Source organism: Thunnus thynnus, chromosome 9 (genome assembly GCF_963924715.1).
Source record: "Thunnus thynnus chromosome 9, fThuThy2.1, whole genome shotgun sequence".
In the NCBI taxonomy this organism is placed as follows: Eukaryota; Metazoa; Chordata; class Actinopteri; order Scombriformes; family Scombridae; genus Thunnus; species Thunnus thynnus.
Window position 1 is genome coordinate 2601815 of NC_089525.1, and position 15395 is coordinate 2617209.

Genomic DNA, 15395 nt, shown 5'->3' on the forward strand with positions numbered 1-15395 from the left:
TGTTGTTGTTGTTGTTGTTTTTTTTAATTTGCACAAAAAATGGAAAAACAAAATAATGCAGTGTATATTTGTTTATCCTGTTATCAAACAGGTTGAACTCAGTTTTGGAGGGAGGGTATACAGACCCCCCCGTTCCTCTTTCATCACAGATTGTCAGATCATTTTCTTTTCTTTTTTTTTTTTGTTAAACTAAATGAAACTTTATTCATGTAATGTATTGCCATATGCACATATGTTATGAACATAATATAATCACACATTTCAAATACAGAATTTGAATGTATTTGACATTCAAATACCCCCACTCTGTATATATATCAAACATTTCTACAAACGTAGCATATTATGTTTTATGGTGTGACAACGCTGTGGTTAAGGTCTGGTTAGGTTTAGGCACAAAGACCACTTGGTTAGGGTTAGGGAAAGATTATGGTTTGGGTTCAAATAAAATAAAAAATAAAATAAATGTCCCGATGTCTCACTGAGAACACCTGGTTTTCTCGCTAGAAAAAACGGCTGCAAATGTACTGACGTCTCTCCAAAAACACCCACTCGCTTTTGTTGGTTGAAACAGGGAGCAGGCGTTGGTTTCAAGGTGGTCTCAAACCGTATCTCTGCTGATTTCCAACTTGCTGCCAAGAAACTTACCAACCATTCACCGACCCCTCCACCTAATAGGAAAGTCAGCTCATATAAATCGCATGTGAACTACGTCACTTTAGAAATATTGAGATGATACATATTTTGTAAATGTTGATATGCTACATCTTGTAGAAATGTTGAGATATGTTTTGTTGAAATTTTGATATGATACGTATTGTTGAAATATTAATATGTTACGTTTTGTAGAAATGTTGATATGATATGTTTTGTTGACATGTTAATATGCTACGTATTACACATGTTTAAACGTAGATATTCAACATTTCTGTAGTTTGCAGAAACGTACAATGCCAACATTTTATTCTGGCGACCAGACTGAACATAAAGGGAAGAACTTATTGCTTTGCTACTTCATTTATTGCCAATTTTTTACAACCTAACTTTGTGGAAAGGAGAAGCGGAACAACAGGTTATCGAGAGTCCCTTGAGAGCACTTTGCGTGTGTCAGAGTGATGTCCAAATAAGGAAATGTGCATCATGATGCCATTTGCACTGAACATGGGCTCATGAGACCAAGCGGTGAAGGACAGCATGGCTCTCTTGTCCTTGAAGATGCCCTGGGTGTATCACTTCTCTTGTGAGTAGACAAAGCCCAGTGTGAGCACCCGCTCAATCCAGCCCTGATTGCAGGAACAGTGAACCAGTACATGGGGAAATGAAAGATGATTAAGTCTGCCATCATTAGTTTACATTATTCTTCAGTGATGTAAGCAGACAGTTTTCCTGCCTCCCATGCCAATTTTGTCTCCTGTGCGTAACGGAAGTGTTCAGCATTCTTAATTTCTCCGGTGATGTCCAGTGCAGTAGCAGTGGCTTTAAACTTCATGGCGTAAAGGTCAGAAACTTCCACCATGCAGCTCTGAGCAGTTAAAACCTCCACAGCAGCATCTTTGGCTGCAGCATTGAATGAGCCAGCACTCTGGTGTGCATACATGATCAACACTGTCTTTGCCATTCCTGAGATAGCAATGTAACTGACCTGCATGCTGGTATTTGACATGTTTTTTTTCTTCCTGAAAACAAATAATTTTTAAAATATTTGTATGAAATAAATATTCGTAAAAAAAACCAAAACACTATTTGTTCTTTGCCGAATAACGTATTTATATTCAGGCCCACCCCTATAGCATAGAATAGCCACGGGAACATGATCATAGTTGGGGGTGCTGACTATAAGCCCCCCCTCAAAAAAAGACAAAACATCTTTTTTTAGTTTATTAAATACCGGCAGTAATCCCCCTGCAGCAGAGACGGTGTGTCTGGAGATTTAAATAATAAATGAAGTCCCACTGCTGTGCCTCGTGCCTAAATGTGCACACTGTCTCTCTTAAGGGGGAAACACACTTATTGTTTCTGCTGCAGGAGGATTGCTGCAGGTATTTAATAAACTCAACAGATATCTTTCAACGTTACAGTCTTTTTTATATTGCCAAATTCCCTCTTTTTGTTGTGATACTTCCAATGCAGCTCAACAGGGAAACACTATTAATTAACATTAATTACCATAAGATCCTGACCAGTCCTGAGTCATGTCTGGAGATTTAAATAATCAATGAAGTAACGCTGCTTCCCTCTTTTTGTTTCCATGTACAGTGTTTCCCTGTTGAGCTACAGTGGAAGGATCATAACAAAAAGAGGGAATTTGGTATTAAAAATACTGTAACTTTGAAAGATGTACGTTTGAGTTCATTAAAAACCTGCAGACCTCCCCATCCCCCCATAAGTGCATCTCCCCATTAAGAGACATGCTGCATCCATTTACGCAAGAGGCACAGCAGCCTAACTTCATTGATTATTTAAATTTCCAGACACGCCATTTCTGCTGTGAGGGAACACTGTAGGTATTTAATATACTCAAAAACTTTTTTTGGCTCCACTTTTTTTTTAAATCATGTTTCCACAGCTATCTATCTATCTATCTATCTATCTATCTATCTATCTGTCTGTATAGGAGGGGCAGATAATATAGATAAAAGCAGCAACAAGTTGTTTTCTGGTTTTGGTTTAATTTCTATTCCAATTGGGGATTTGAAGACGAAAATGGGAAAAGCATGTGGATTTCCATTTTTTTGATTCACATGAAAAATGGAAAAACAAAAATAATGCATTGTATATTTGTTTATCCTGTTATCAAACAGGTTGAACACAGCTTTGGGCGGAGGGTACACAGACAGAGGGGATTTTTTTGTTTATTTGTTTGTTTGTTTGTTTGTTTTTAGGAACCTGCAGCATTTAAATCAAAAGTAAGGTATCAAACCAAAGACCCCTGATTTATTACGAAAACTTGAAAAAAAAAAAAAAATTATGAAGTCAATCAGTTTTGAATACATCCATATACAAGAAAACTCATATATCAGTGTTTATTTGATAAAATACATGTATACTGTAAATATTTAAAAGGAAAATATTCATAGATGAAAAAATATGGTATATATGTGGATATACATGTGTCCAGATGTTTGACTGGTACTGTATGTGACTTAAATGTTTTGTATATTGGTGAGAGACACATTGAAATGTAGTATATGTACTATATGATTTACATGTACGGCTATATAGCAGATTTCTGTATCCTAGCAGTAGCAGTGCTATTACATAATATATCATAAAACTACTCATCGTCATCACACGTTTGTGTTGACATCAAAATGTACCCATAATGCTTTATGAGTGAACATGTGAAGTGACAGCAACGGGATGTTCATTTGCCCTGGTAGACTGTTTAATATAAGAAGAGACCAAACATCTGAAGCAGCTTCATCATCATCAAACAAGGAGCTGAACAGGTTCGTTCAGGATGTCTACATGCTGTATGTCAACCACAAACCAGTTCAGTGCAGTAACTGGGTTAACAGGGGGCTCTCTATGTATCTGTTAGTGACTCATAATGTTTCTCTTCAGTATTTGCCTGTTAGCTTGGTCACTGTAGTGGATAAAGAGGCAGTGGAGCCTCTAGCAGGGCTGTGTGATTCTGTACCTGCAGGCTAAACTCCAGCTGCTGAAGGGTCTGTGCTTGTGTTGGCACAACAGTAGGATTGGGATTAAAGAGGGGCAGAAGGTTGCTGTATATACAGTAAAAGAACAATGTTAACTATTATTAAAATCATTATTATAATCAATAATTTACATCAGGATAGTGCAGGTAGATGTTGCAGGACTGCAAAATGTTCATTGCATGCTCTACTAACACTGATGTTGCAAACTGGCAGAGCCTGAATCATGTTAAACTGAATTCACTGCTTCTGCTTAAAGGACTAGTTCAACATCTGGGAGATACATATATTCTTTTTCTTTCCAAGAGTGAGATGAGAAGAACAATATCAATATTATTGATCAATATCATGTCTGTGTGTTATTCATTGCTGGTTTAAACACACTGATGTTCCGTGTTCCAAGAGATATTTTGTGATGACGTGTTATAATTAGCATTTTTTTCATTTGTCCGCTTTCCTTCAACCCGTCATGTAAATCCCTCGGTTACTGATTTCCTTTGCTTCCCAGAATTGCTCTTAATTACATACAAGCCTAAGAGTCTACAGCTCACATCCATGGATGTATTAAGAGAACTGGATACAGCGTTGGAGGTGGGGCTCTGTTCATTCCCATGAAAGTTGCTCAGTGGCGCATGAAGCTAAAAAAGCCACTTCCCACTGTAAAGAAATAACTCAGATGTTGCTGATGCTTCCTGATCGTTAGGCCCATAGAGCATGCACACCAGAGACTTCTGCCAACCAAGCCAGCTAATTTCTGGTTTAGCCGTCCACTGACTTGAATGGGGATAAAATAATTCAGTTGTTTGGCTCTTCAAGACTTTCTAAATGTTTTCGGATCAAATGGATCGAATTCTGATAGGGAAACTAATCATTTCATATGGGTTTTGGCGCTAAAAAAAACGTATCCACTGTTTCACAGCTGCTCCTTTTTCAATGATTGTGTGAGGGAAAATGTCTTTTTGGACCTAATGGCATCACATGACGGACCCAGAAGTTGTAATTCCATGGTTTGGCCACTATGTCAACTTCTGCCAAAGACCAAAGACCAGCACACTTCCTGGGGGCTTGCTCACATCGGCATGCTAATATGGTTAGCATGTTACCAGGCTAATATGTGCTAATTAAAGTTAAACACAAAGTACAGCTGAAGGCTGATGGGAATGTCAGTAGTTTTGCAGGTATTTGATCATAAATTTGGTTTTGGACAGAATGAAATGTTGATCAGATGATGGTGCTAGATGGTTAGCAGATCAATGTTATTATAATCCATTCTCTGGGAACCATGAATGTCTTTACCAAATGTCACAGTAATTAATCTGATAGTTAAGATATTTTATTAAAGAACTAAAAAGTAAATCTCGTGGTGTCACTAGAGGAAAAGTCAGGGAATCACCAAAGTCTTAAACTCTTGAAATTCCCCATAAATGTTTGTACCAAGTTTTGCGTCAATCCATGAAGTGGATGTTTACATACAGTATATCACAGCAAAGTTGTGGACTGACCGGTAGACCGACTTTGCCATCCCTAGAGCCATGTCACTAACATGGATTAAAATCAGTCAACAATAAATATGCCACCTTCCATTAATGATGCTGGTTCCAAGCTAATCAGTAACAAATACACCACCTTGCTTTGACCTATAACGGTAGCACTCCTGGCAAGCCAATCTCTAAAGTTTTCCCACAGTGCAAAAACACAGATGTGGGATGCATCATTTGCCAATTATTAATCGAACTTTTGGAAACACTGTGACAGGAAGACTGTGTGAAAGAAAATGCATATTTTATGTTTAGTCTTTGTGATTGCAGTGCAGACAGACATGTTTCTATCTCCATCTCCATCTTTTCAGTCCTCATCTCTCTGTCACCTCTTGTTCCTCTCCTCCATCACTTGCATCCCATCTTGTCTGCATCAAAGGAGCTACACTATGGCAACAGTGAGTCCCATTGTGGGACTCGTGCAGCCAATGGAGAGGCTGGTCAGAGGGTCCTCTTAGGAAAAAAGCATTTTCTTTTGCCAAGCAACAAGCAGCTAAAGCAGCCACTGTGTGTTTGAGACTGAAAACACCTGAAAGAGTGTGTGAAACGTTAACTGGCTGATGCTGAGTGGTCCTACACCACAGCATGATGCAGACAGTGAAAACAGGCAGACAACAGAGAGCAGATGCTACTTCTAAGAAATGAGAGTATACTAATTACAATTGATATAATACATAATGATAATGACGATATAGCATATAATGATACATCATCCCATTTCATTACATCATCAAATCATATCAAATTTCATCTAATTTCATTGTCAACTATTAATCACCTTGTCTCAAAGTGTGTATGATCTAGAGCTGGAAGTAGGCATATTTTTGGACTTGCCAGGCTAGCTGTTTCCCCCTGCTTCCAGTCTTTATGCTAAGCTAGGCTATCCACGATCTGACTGTTTTTGAGTTTTTACCAATTTTCATAAAGATTTCATTTATTTAAAAGAAGTGCATAAGTTTAAACTGATTATCTCCAAGATTTTACGATCCCTGAAATAAAAAAAAAAACGTGTATGTCTTTCTTCTTTTTCCTTACTTTTTTCTCATTGCAAGAGGACACTGATGACCTCAGTTTACAGTGATCGAGTAGTAGTAATCGAATCGAAAAGCAGTGAGTGTGTCTATACGGTGATGTAACATACAGGCTGTTTTCCTACAAGTGCTGTATGGATATATATGAAGGACTTCAGGTCTCTTCTGTCCACAGAGAGGGCCAACACTCCTGAGTTCTAAAGACATCTCCAGATAAGAATTACAGAGCGCTGTGATAGTAGAGAGTGAAGTGTAGATGGTGGCTTATAAATATCACCGTAGTCAAGATTGTACTTAACTGTTGCTGGCTGCGTGAGAGTGTGTGCAGAAAGTTCAGATTTTGAGTATCTCTGTATCATCTTTGTCATTCCAATGAGGCACACTGTCATAAAAATACAAGACAACATACAATATTTACAAGGTCTTATTAGCCATGTACAGAATATTACCAAGCACTGTTACTGTATATATAGAGATTTTAGGTCCCAGATTATATAGTTCTAGTTCAGTTTCTAGTTAACATTTTTTATTTATATTTTATTACTTTTTTCATCTACCTCACAGTGTCCTCATTGTTTGTTTTATGATTATTGTGTGTGACTTGGCTGCTGTAACAGTGCATCTATCAATCTGTGAACCATCCAAGCCATATATGTACATATGTGGGGAACTGCTTTTTTGCATTTAATACCAGATTGAGATAAATAAGAGTTATAAGTTGTAAGACCTGAAAATGAGCTTGTAGATTGACTAAGGCTGAGATTATGTATCTCTGGGTTGCGTGTACGTGAATGTGGACAGGCGTCACTCTGAAACATTTATGTGGCTGTTTCTATCATACTTCTATACATGTTTATGTTTGTTTTCATCTCCATTTCTGACCCACGTCCAAACAACTTTGGAATACAGCCTCCAACCTGCTAGACACTCAGGTCCACACTACACATTCTTAAGGTTTGGAAGTAGTGCATGTTGGCTCCTGTGTGACCTCCAGTTACCCATAATGCATTTATCTGTGTAAGGGTCACAGGTATGTTTGTGTATCCTTAGAGAGGCATAATTCAAAAGATGGGTTCACAATTTTCAAATCTGTCTTAAAACATCAGTCAGGAGCCCAAATAGACATTGAAACATGTTTTTCTTTCTATTCCTCCCGTTCATACTGACCATTAGAAGATCCCTTCATAATGCACTTACAGTATAAGTGATGGGGGACAAAATCCACAGTCCTCCTTCTGTGCAAAAATGTATGGAAAAGTTTACCTGAAGCTAATATGAAGCTTCAGCGTCCAGATGAGTCAAATCAAGTAGATATCTTTCACTCGTTACAGTCTTTTTAGTGCCAAAGTCCCTCTTTTTGTTACTATACTTCCACCACAGCTCAACAGGGAAACACTGTCCGAGGAAACACAAAGAGGGAATTTGATGCTAAAAAGACTGTAAATGTGTCAGATAACCACTTGATATGACTAACTCTGTCAGGTTGAGTAGCAGGAATGGACGCAATTGCAGAGACCAGCATGCAGAGATTGCAGAGTAGATGAAAACCTTTAATCTTGAGGTGGTCAGGGGTGGTCAGGACTGGTCAGGACTGGGCAAAAACAGAACCACACAGAACAAGCTGAACAAAACAAATGATCCAACAAAGACTCAACTCAAAACCAGACCTTAAATACAGACTAAACTAATCAGGGAATGGGGAACAGGTGATGAGACACAAGGACAGGCTGGGAGTGATTGGCTGAGGGAAACACAGGAAGCAGGGCAGGGCTGACGAGACTGATACAGGGCAGGTGTGGGGAAGACACAGAGCAGAGCAGGGCTAACAAGGGTGAAGCAGGGCAGATGAGGAGGAGTACATGAACACACAAGGGAAACACAGTAACAAAACAAAAACCCAGAAAACACAATACTCTAAATACTACCCACACCAACCTATCCAAGAACCGCCATGAACCAAAAGTATGACAACACACCAGGCTAAACAACAAAAGGCAGTCCAAACACACCACCCAAATATAACAAGAAAACCCATAAGACCAGAAGGACTAAACAGAAGTGCAAACCAGGAAACCCCAAAGAACACAAGAACATAAAAAGACCAAAAAACACACTGTCCAGGCAGGGTGTGACAAACTCAGGCTGCTGAAGCCTCATATAAGCTTCACATCAACTTTTAAATGCATTTTTGCACTAAATGACTGTGTGGACACACGGTGGATTTCGGATCTTTTAACATCCAGTATGAACAGGAGGAATGATTACAGCGAGGAAAACCTCTTTCATTGTTCATATGGACACCTGACTGTTGTTTTAAGACCAACTTGAAAAAATGTAAACCTGTCCATTAAGAAAAAGCTACTGTATACAAAATTTCATCATCTGCATAAAAATGGTATTCAGAGATATTTCTCCTGACTTTTCCTATAGCTCTATCATCAGGTCACAGTGCATTCAGGAACTTGGTTTTTGACCAAATACCTGCAAAACCAGTGACATTACTACTTTATGTTTAGGGCTATATAGCAAATGTTAGCATGCTAACATCCTAAAATTCAATGATAAACTTGGTAAACACTGACCACTAAACATCAGCATGTTAACATTTTCATTGTCATTGTATTTTTTAATTGAATTTTCACCTTTGCTATATTCAAAATAAATGTCACCTGGATGTTATTTTTATAATTTTTAATCTATTTTTAAATAATAATAATGTATTATTTATTATTATAAAATAAATAAAGATGAAATAAAAACCAAAAATAAAAGACAGTTCTTCTTGTTAGAAGAAAAATACATATTGCGCTCATGTGTGTGTGTGCATGCGTGTGTGTGTGTGCGTGTGTGTGTGCGTGTGTGTGTGTGCGTATCCTTCAGTAATGATGGCAGTCTCTGGAGGCGGGCTGTGGTCACTTTGAATTAGTGGCTTTGTCTCATCAGACTACTGTGTGCGTCTCCATACCTCACTGACTCCTGTGTGTAGTATTGCTCACTGGACCTGAGTCACACACACACACACACAAGCACAGACTCACAGTGCTGTGCCACTCATTGTATGTATGTGTGTGTGTGTGTGTGTGTGTGTGTGTGTGTGTGTCAGCCTCTCTGACAGCAGCAGCCTCGGGCCAGTCAGCTTCCTCTGCTACACATTTACATGCAGAAACAAACAGCTTCCAAAGTTCTTCAGAACATGCATCCATTCATCCATCTCTGCTAATATGAAGGTAATAACACACACACACACACACCACATACACATGCATACACACACAATCTTGTCACATCCATTTGGGCCATGAGTAACCCTATGGGTAGACCCCTCTTACCTGGGGGGGTCCGCTTCTTCTTGTTAATGGGGACAACCCTGGAACCTCAGGATCCACCACGCACACGTGTGCGTGCACACACACACGCACGCGCACACACACATAGACACACACACGCCCCATTAGTTACACTTTGCCAGAGGGATCACCCCCTCCTCTCACTAGGTTGAGTCACAGCCCTAGTATAGCAACCTCTTTCTCTTTCTCTCTTACACACATACACACGCACAGTCATGAAAACAATCATTTTTTATAGTTTTGACCTCCTCGCTAATGTTTAACTAACTTCCTTTCAGATTTGACCTCTGACCCTGCCCTCAGGGTCTCTTTGTCAATGAGCCCCTTACTCTTTGCATCAGGTTAGCAGTTTTCACCCTCCAGCATTTCCTGCATTGCTGGTGGCCCCACCCCTTCAGGCTTCATTGCATTTACACACAAACAAAACACACTCAACATATGCACACACATGTACCTACACACTGAGCAGAGTGGATGCAGAGCCTGTTCATTCTTCAGTTGTTCTTCAGTAACTAGACAGCAAAAGCTAATGACAGCCATATCAAGTGTTAGATGGTGAGATAGCCACATCTTGGCTAAAGCCAACCAGCTCTGTCGGCTGTACTTACACAACAGAGCTTTGAGCTAAACGCAACATGCAATCATACTCATAATGATTAACATGTTGATGTTTAGCAGGTATATGTTTACTGCTGAACTGAGGCTGATGGGAATATGATTTCATTAAAAACCACAAATGTGAACCTCCTAGTGGTGCAAGAGGATAGTCAGGGAATCACCAAAATCATTAGGATTCATTGTCTGGGCATCATTGATAGATGTACAAAATTTCATAGCAATCCATCAAGTAGATGTTAAGATGTTAGACAGGATAAGTAAAAAGTTTGATCTGCTGGTGGTGATAGAGGAAAAGTCAGAGGATCACCAAAGTCATTAGGGATTCATCCTCAGAGGAACATAAATGTTTGTACAAATTTGCCATCAATCTAATAATTGTTGAGATATTTCAGTATGGACTAAGCTGTGACACATTTGCACTGTTTTCACACAAAAGTATTCAGTGACTGCTAGGGGTGTGCCCGAATACAAATACGTTATTCTGCAAAGCACAAATAGTGAGATATTTTTTACGAATATTTGTTTCATACAAATATTTTAAAAATTATATGTATTTGGGGAAAAAAAACATGTCAAATACCAGTGCACAGTTCAGTTACATCACTATCTCAGTGTCTCTCCTCTGCTCTGCTGTTACGTCTATCAGCAGGTCTCAACAAGGGGAGTCACATCCACCTGCTACATGATGAACATTTTTAACATTTTAACAAAAACATTTTTAAGCCTTTTCCCACTTTTATTCGAATACAAATACAAATACTGGGGCCTCTGCACATCTCTGCTGACTACAGCCTTCAAATTTCCTGAATTTTCACTCAAACACAAACAACCAACAAAAGTCTGTGGATCTGCAGCACATTTTACTCATTTACATCCTCACTTCAAACATATATTTATATGGAAAGCGATCTGCCAAATCATAAGCACACTGATATACACCTATATTCAACCAAACCCCCACCAAAAACAAACTATCAAAAATAAAGCTTTCCTGCTGCATTTCTATGACTTGTTCCTGTAAAATACACTGCTGTACATTCTACAGAGAGCTACAAATGAAAAGTTTGTTTACAACAATATACACATTTCTCACATTATCCATAATTGAAAAGCAATGCATACAAAATAAAAAAAAACAGAGATCATACTTCACAGACTGCCATAAAAAGATCATGTGTTGCCTGTTAGTGTTTTTATCTGATTGACACGTGAGTAGTTGTGTTCATGTCTGCTGGAAGGATTTGCTCTTGTGTGTAAAATGAGCTGCTGTGTCCAGCAGTGGTCTGGTAAAGTTGACTGCATGAAGAATTTTGAAGATGTGGACTCAGTATTGAAGCATGCATGTGACCGATCATAAAAAAAGAACTGTAATAGCAGACAGACACACAGCAAAACAGTTACTTTTGAATGATGAACTGTAAATACTAAAATCAAAGTTATTTTTTCTTACACTGTTTATTTAAAATAGACAAGAAAGCTGACATCACATTTTTTTTCTGTAGATCCTGCATTTTCCCGTCACATTCCCTGAGGAAGGCAGAGTGCAGTATCTGCAGTTTTTAGGCATTATGCAGGCGCTATGACAATGACTTGTTTGAGTAAAATAAAATGGCATAAAATCAAATTTAAAATAATATATGATCTTTTAAGTAGTTTTACTGGCCATATTTAAAAAAAACAAAACCTCAACTTTATGGTGTGTGTAGTTATTGCTTTCTGTAGATGTAGGGCAGAGTGACATGATGACAGGTAGTGATAGCATGACGATTATAGTAGTAGTTATAATTAGTATAATAGTTTGTAGAAGCTCCAAATTGCACACGTTATCACGCACATTGTCACAATGGGCAACTTTTCAGGAACCTGGGCATGCTTTTCAGTTTGTCTATTTAGTTTTCAAATGCAGAAATTAAAAAGATGGGGCTGGTGTTTCTATTGTCAAATAATGTATTAATCCATCTGTCTATACTTTCTGACTCAATACTTGCAGCCCCGAGCACATTGGCTCCCACTGAACACGTAAAACTTTCTAAAACTACCCACAAATAATAATTTTCTGAAACAGCTGGTCACTGTAGTTTTAAGAAACGTACCTCAAACAGGAGGAAATTGTACGTTTGTTGGGGACTATTTTCAGCTGCGGAAGAATCCACATTTGGTGCTCTAGTGAGTATTTCTAGCAGCAGGACAGTGTGTGTGTGATTGAGTCAAATAAACTACAGTGTATGTGTTCATGGTAATGAAGGAACATGTCACCCAGTGCAACAGTGTGGCTCACTAATGTGTTTTTAATGGTTGTTTGTGGAATGTAAACTGCCTGTTGTCTTTGCCTGTTGTTAACAAAAGGGGGAAACTGGACATTAAGGGGTTGATAAAAACAGTGAATATGTATCAACTTAGTTAATGATTCTGTCTCAGTTATATCGTAATAATCACAAAGACAGCTGATTGCCACCAAGCCTTCAGATGTGTTGGAGAGAGGTAGCAGGACAAACTAACACAGAAAGACACATATGACACGTGAATATCTCTCTCAGCTCTCAATTTCTCTCACTCTGTCTCTCTGTATGTTTTCATCCTTGAATTGAAAATAATCCATTCCTCACACATTCAGTAACTCAGTTTGCAGGAAGCATAAGAAACATTTCTGTCGATTTAAAAACCTGCATTGTGGGGGCAGCTGTGGTTCAGGAGGTACAGCAGGTCGTCCACTAATCGGAAGATCGGTGGTTCAGTACCTGGTCCCTCCAGTTCTTGGGCAAGATAATCAACCCCAAATTGCTCCCAAAGGCTGTGCCATCGGTGTATGAGTGTGTGTGAATGAGTCTTAGATTAGATCTCCTGATGATCAGTGTATGAATGTGTGTGTGACATGCAGTGTAAAGCGCTTTGAGTGGTCGGAAGACTAGAAAGGCACTATATAAATGCAGTTCATTCACCATTTACCATTCACTGTTGAATCTCTGAAATGTTCTGTCTATTGACTGAAGGAGGGAAGTTCCTGTGAGCTCTGGAACTGTTTGAAAGACATTCATCAAGTGCTGCAGTTCACGGTTTTGACTTTGAGTTAGAAACATTTCATTATTAAATATGTCTTTTTATTCTATTGCTAGTTTAGTTTATAATACACAGGAGGCAAAGTTTAAGAATTTTGGTAATAATTCTCTCGTTCCTTCTTCCTCTTTGTAGCATACACATAAAAGCCTGCTTCCTCTGCACCATATAGCAGCTCAATAATATCTCTGTTTGCTGTGTTCATGTGTTATGTGAGGTGTTGGAGTGTGTTAGTGGTGATGTCTGTCTTTGCTTAGTTCTGTTCTGTGCTTCAGCTCATTTCAATAGCAAATGTCCAGAAGTGTTATGAAGCACTGCAGCACCCCCATGTGTCTGTCTATGGAACTGCATGTCAACGTATCAGAAAACTGAGACTCTGTGTGTGTGTGCGTGTGTGTGTGTGTGTGTGTGTGTGTGTTGTGTGTGTGTGTGTGTGTGTGTGTGTGTGTGTGTGTGTGTGTGTGTGTGTGTGCGCGCGCGCATGTGTGTTGTTGGATAATACAGTGAAAGGTCAGGCAGGAAGTCCTGGGGATGGAGGCGCATACTGAGAAGATGAAGAGGAGAACAATGGAGGAGAGGAGAAGAGAGGAGAAAGAAAGAAGGAGAGAAGAAGAGAGGAGGGGAGGGGAGGGGAGAGGAGAAGGGAGGAGAGGAGACGAGAGGAAAGAGCACAGGAGAGGAGAGGAGGAGAAAGGAGAGGAGAAACACAATAAGAATGAATCCAAAAATACACTGTTAATACCACAAGTCTCATGAAGCATACTGTATATTGTGACTCACATGTAGCAGTGAGACCGACTGTAAATGGCTAATAGATGGTTCAATAGTTTGTTTGTTTTTTTGCTAGAAGAGATGTTATGTAAATGTAACATCTGTCTGGCAAAGACGTTGGAAAAATGAGAAATGTCATTTTAAAGCAGCACTAAACTGTCTGTAGTGTTGCTTAAGCAAATGTGAGCAATAGTGTTGACAGTTTATGTTGGGATCAGACTGTACACCATGTTTGTGGTTTCAGATGGTCACTGTTTCAGATTAGGAAAGAAAGACTTTCTTGCTATGACTTGGCTGAAAGGTGGTGCAGAACACATGTTGAACCAATCAGAGCTTGCATTCATGACTTCACTTATGTATAAAAGTCATCAAGAAGGATCAAGAAGGAAGTGCCGGGGACCAACTTGAGTGTTCCATCTGACAACACCAACGACAAGTGTTTCTGAATGTGATCAGGGTTTTCTGAGGGAAAGTGAACTAGGAACACTGGGCGGTGAACGTGGGTTCTGTCTTTTTCCTTCCTACTCAGTAGAAAGAGGGTGAGTGTGTGACAGATAACATCACTGGAGCAGCATTGCATTTCCTTCAAAACATATTTGATGTTGCAAATTAGTAGCATGTAAACACCATTGCTAGGAGACAGGGTTGTCATCTGACTGCTCATGTTTGTTTCTCCTGTCAGACTTATTTTTTAGCAATGCATAACAATAACTCTTGTGAGTACAATGACATTACCAATAGAAACTGAATATAAGTTGTATGAAAGCAGAATTATCTTTCAAACTGGAATTAGTGATCAAATGGTATTCCCTGCTCTTTTTGATACTAAACACATTATCAGCTGTGTGTGTTTTGTGTCTCAGTTGGATACCATAGAACATACTGTATACTGGCTGTGAATGCAGGTTGGTGCATTTCCTTGGATGCCTCCTCAAAATGTTATCCAGCTCTTTTCTTCTTCTCCATCTCTTTCTCTCTCTGATTCTCTGTTTCTCTCTCTCTCTCTCTCTTTCTCTTTCTCGGTCTCTCTCGGCCTGCAAGCAGGACTGTGGCACATTGTTCACTCGCGTGTGTGTGTGCGTGTGTGTGAGCCTTAGCCTTTGTCACTGCGCCAACTTCTGGCATTTTCTCTGTGTCAGAGCTGGTGTGTGTATGTGTGTATGTGTGCACTTGTGCGCGTGTTATCTCTTAGCTACCAGCATGAATGTTCCTTGAGCTGACACAGTGTGGTAATAGAAACATTTCATCATGTGCACACACACATATATACACACATGCATACATGTGATGACACATGGGTGGATTGATCTTTTTTTTTCATCTTGCACCTGGAACCTAAATTCTTTAGTTCGTGTGAATTATCTCCTTCATGTTGCTCAG

General features: G+C 39.2%; 1 pseudogene; it reads right to left on the reverse strand.

Annotated features, from left to right (window-relative positions):
• Nucleotides 1–1073: 1073 nt before the first annotated feature.
• Nucleotides 1074–1643, reverse strand: LOC137188859 (ribosyldihydronicotinamide dehydrogenase [quinone] pseudogene; annotated as a pseudogene).
• Nucleotides 1644–15395: the final 13752 nt, after the last annotated feature.